The following is a 5248-nucleotide window of genomic DNA, read 5'->3' as shown; positions in this document are numbered from 1 at the left end:
CTGGATCTCCATCAACTTCTCCTCCCCCCTTGCTGGATCAAGAAGGAGGAGACGTCCCCGCTCCGTACGTGTGTTGAACGCGGAGGTGACGTCCGTTCGGCGCTAGGATCATCAGTGATTTGGATCACGACGAGTACGACTCCATCAACCCCGTTCTCTTGAACGCTTCCGCGCGCGATCTACAAGGGTATGTAGATGCACTCCCCTCTCTCTCGTTGCTAGATGACTCCATAGATTGATCTTGGTGATATGTAGAAAATTTTAAATTTCTACAACGATCCCCAACAGAGGTGCTCATTCTTCAAGGCCTTTCTCTGCCCCAAGGCAGTATGGTGCCTCAACTTCTAGTGCTCCTCCTCAACCAACTGATGGCACACACACTGGATGGATGACCTGGTTCAATGCTACTAGAGGTGGCAGAAGGTGATGCAAACTTCTGCTGATGCTACAATGTGCACCTACTACAATGTGGAATGTTATCTTTTGGTTTGATGTCACTCCAGTAACTACTGCTGATGCTTTATTTTGGTTTGATGCCACTACAGCAACTTGTGCTGATGATACATTGTGCTTTATTTTTCTTTGATGATACATCAGCAACTTGTATTCATGGTACGAGGATTTACGGTCCCTCGGAGTCGACGGAGCCACCTAAACCTAACCATTAGGATTTACGGTGCTAACATAACCATCAAATAGTCTTTCAATGCTAACATAATCATCTAATATAAAACCTTGTGACGCCCGGGTAATCAAGCTACAGTAACCCTCTAGTAATGATGCCACGTCACCACGATTACTGTTGCTAATCTCGTGTTAGTTTAGAACCGATCCAAATTCAAATTTAAGATCAAGTCGAACAGTTAAAGTTTTCAAAAGTGAAAACTAAAATGTTGTAAATGTGATAAATAAATCATGGGTAATAATGGCGGAGAAACCTAAATTTAATAAAATATTTAAGTGTTCAAAATAATTAAAACTGTGGGTTAAATAATAAAATAAATGCCTTTTGAATTTTATAAAATATTAAACTATTTTAATTGGGATGAGAATTGATGTGGTAGTAGTTTATTTAAAAGTACCAAGTTAGGTGTTAGTGATAATTTTTACTAACACTAAAATAAAATGTAACTAAAATAAAATAGAAAAGAATTAAAAAAAGAACAACATACCCCCCCCCGCTGGGCCTCGTGGCCCAGCTGGCCTGTGCCGCCCGAACGGGCCGGCCCACACCCCCACCACTTAACCCCGGTCCACCCGACAGAAACCCTAACCCCTCCCACTTCTCCCTCCCCGATTCCCCACTCCCCTCGCTCCCTCCCCACTCCCCGATCCCCTTCTGGATCGGGGCAACCACCTCAGCGCCCGGCGCCCTCTGCCTCCCCCGTTGCCGGGCACTCGCCGTCCCCCACCTGCGCCGCCCCATCGCCTCGCCTCATCCCCGCCGGCCTTCCCAGGCCTCGTCGCCCCATCGATGCCCGTCGTCCCCGCCGGCACCCGACCCCGGCGCCCGCCGACATCGTCACGTCGCCGCCTCGCTGTCCTCTCCATCCTCGACCTTGCCCCCGCCATCGCTAGACCCCGCCGCATCAACCTCCATCGAGCCCGCTGCCCTGGACCCTACTCCCCGCCGTGAGCAGCCGCCTTTCCCTCCTCTTCTCCCCGCGTCGGCCACGCACTCGCCTTCCCCGGCTCGCCTCGTCACCGCGCGCCCCGGTCCCCATCGCCGTGCACGCCCGCGCCATCTCCGGCCGCGCCCGATGCGCGCTCACCGTGCCCCCGTCCACGCGCAGGTCCCCGACGCCCATTGCCTTGCCCGCCTCCAGCCACCTCCCCCCGCGCCGCTCACCTGCGCGCGCGGTGCCCTACCGTGGCCTCCGCCCCCCTCGCGCCGCCGCCCGCCGGCGCGCCCGGCACCCGCCAGCGCGGCCGCGCCCTTCTGGGCGGGCTCCCTGTCGCCCTGGCGGGTTGTCCGCTCCAGGCGCCTGCTGGACCAAACCCGCATAGGCCTCTGGGCCACTGCCAAACGGGGCCCACTGCCCAGAACATTTATATAAGAAAAAGAATTAAAAAATATAATAAAAATAATAACAATAACAATTAATTAATTAATTAAAGAATTAATTAACTTAATTAATCATAATTAGAATAACCTAATCACTAGTTAACTTAATTAAACCCTGTTTAGCCTAATCTGTCAATGACACGGGGGCCCCACCCCCTGTTGACCAATCAAACATTGACTGGTCAACTGGGTCCCCCTGGCCCACATGTCAGCCCCTGTGTAAACTGCTGTGTACACAGGGCTGGGTACATTTAGCAATTTCTCTTTTATTTTCAAATTAAAATAAATCCTGGAAATTTGGAAAATCATTTAAACTTATAAAAATCATATACAATAATCCGTAACTCGGATGAAAATACTTTGTACATGAAAGTTGCTCAGAACGATGAGACGAATCCGAATACGCAACCTGTTCGCCAGCCACGCGTCCCTAGCATAGCGAACCTGCAACATTTCACCTCCGGTTCATATGTCCGAAAACGCGAAACACCGGGGATATTTTCCCGAATGTTTCCCCTTTCGCCGGTATCACCTATCCCTACGTTAGGTCACCCCTAGCACAACGTATCGCCGCGTCTTGCTTTGTGTTATATTTGATTGCTCTGTTATTTATTGTGTTCCCCTCCGTTACTTCTTTTCGGTAGACTTCGAGACCGCTGCCGATGTTCGTGTGTTCGACTACATCGAAGACGACCCCTCCTACTTTCCAGAACAACCAGGGAAGCCCCCTCCTTGATCACCAGATATCGCCTACTCTTCTCTATACTGCTTGCATTAGAAGAGTGTAGCATGTTACTGCTTTCGGTTAATCCTATTCTACTGCATAGCCTGTCATTGTTGCTACAGTTGTTACCCTTACCTGCTATCCTACTGCTTAGTATAGGATGCTAGTTTTCCATCAGTGGCCCTACATTCTTGTCCGTCTGCTGTGCTATACTATCGGGCCGTGATCACTTGGGCGGTGATCACGGGTATATGTTATATACTCTATACATGACACATGTGGTGACTAAAGTCGGGTCGGCTCGTTGAGTACCCGCAAGTGATTTTGATGAGGGGGCTGAAAGGACAGGTGGCTCCATCCCGGTAGAGGTGGGCCTGGGTTCCTGACGGCCCCCGACTGTTACTTTGTGGCAGAGCGACGGGGCAGGTTGAGACCACCTAGGAGAGAGGTGGGCCTGGCCCTGGTCGGCGTTCGCGGATACTTAACACGCTTAACGAGATCTTGGTATTTGATCTGAGTCTGGCCATTTGGTCTATACGCACTAACCAACTACGCGGGAACAGTTATGGGCACTCGACGTCGTGGTATCAGCCGAAGCTCTTCTTGACGTCAGCGACGGAGCGGCGCGCGCCGGATTGGACTGGAACGCCTGCTAGGCTAGGTCTGCTTCCGGCCGCCCTCGCAACGTGCAGGTGTGCAATGGGCGATGGGCCCAGACCCCTGCGCCATAGGATTTAGACCGGCGTGCTGACCTCTCTGTTGTGCCTAGGTGGGGCTGCGACGTGTTGATCTTTCGAGGCCGGGCATGACCCAGAAAAGTGTGTCCGGCCAAATGGGATCGAGCGTGTTGGGTTATGTGGTGCACCCCTGCAGGGAAGTTTATCTATTCCAATAGCCGTGTCCCTTTGTAAAAGGACGACCCGGAGTTGTACCTTGACCTTATGAAAACTAGAACTGGATACTTAATAAAACACACCCTTCCAAGTGCCAGATATAACCCAGTGATCGCTCTCTAACAGGGCGACGAGGAGGGGATCGCCGGGTAGGATTATGCTATGCGATGCTACTTGGTAAACTTACCATATACTCTCTTCTACATGCTGCAAGATGGAGGTGGCCAGAAGCGTAGTCTTCGACAGGATTAGCTATCCCCCTCTTATTCTGGCATTCTGCAGTTCAGTCCACTGATATGGCCCCTTTACGCATATACCCATGCATATGTAGTGTAGCTCCTTGCTTGCGAGTACTTTGGATGAGTACTCACAGTTGCTTCTCTCCCTCTTTTCCCCTTTCCTTTCTACCTGGTTGTCGCAACCAGATGCTGGAGTCCAGGAGCCAGACGCCACCGTCGACGACGACTCCTACGACACTGGAGGTGCCTACTACTACATGCAGGCCGCTGACGACGACCAGGAGTAGTTAGGAGGATCCCAGGCAGGAGGCCTTGCCTTTTCGATCGTTGCTACTTTTGTGCTAGCCTTCTTAAGGCAAACTTGTTTAACTTATGTCTGTACTCAGATATTGTTGTTTCCGCTGACTCGTCTATGATTGAGCACCTGTATTCGAGCCCTCGAGGCCCCTGTCTTGTATTATGATGCTTGTATGACTTATTTATGTATTAGAGTTGTGTTGTGATATCTTCCTGTGAGTCCCTGATCTTAATCGTACACGTTTGCGTGCATGATTAGTGTACGGTCAAATCAGGGGCGTCACAAGTTGGTATCAGAGCCAACTGCCTGTAGGAATCCCCTTTCCACACTCCTTGGCCGAAGTCGAGTCTAGTCATTGAAAAACTTTTACTGACTTGGCTGTGTGGCTTACGGGCCCACGTCGCCATTGGGTGGTAGTAGGATCTTTTATTCCTCAACCTATACTCTGGGACTCTGACATCTCTTCTATTCTGGTTAAACAATTTTACTAAATCTAACATTAGGATCTCGTTATCACTTTCACCCGGAGAGCCCCTTATTACTGATGATCCTCTGCTGCACGTGAAGACCCTGAAGATACTCTCCGCTGATAACCCGAGAACTTGTGTTCATCGCTTTTGCAATTCCCTTTCATCGATAAACTCCTATGGATAACCACGTATACTCGCCATTCATACAATGTTTCCCAGTTGATCTTGTTATTACAAGATACCTCGAAATTCTCTCTGTTGTTCCGAGAATCCTTTGAGCTTACTGCCTTGCTGTTCCTTGTCACCTGAATACCCCTACGGATAATTCCTCACACTTATCAAGTATCCGCCCATCCCCAATTGATTCATGTATTTCACAAAGGTCTTCGAAATATTGGCATCCTTTGTCACTATCAATTTTTGCTTGCATTATGGTTAATCCCATAAGTATAGTAATCATATTGGCATCCTTTGTCACTATCAATTTTTGAGTCCACTGATTCAATACGTTGTGAATGTTCACAATCGTCAGTCAAATCCTAGGATTATCCTTCCGGCT

The sequence above is a fragment of the Triticum aestivum genome, chromosome 7D (genome assembly GCF_018294505.1).
Source record: "Triticum aestivum cultivar Chinese Spring chromosome 7D, IWGSC CS RefSeq v2.1, whole genome shotgun sequence".
NCBI classification, from domain to species: Eukaryota; Viridiplantae; Streptophyta; class Magnoliopsida; order Poales; family Poaceae; genus Triticum; species Triticum aestivum.
This window is presented reverse-complemented; position numbering follows the sequence as displayed.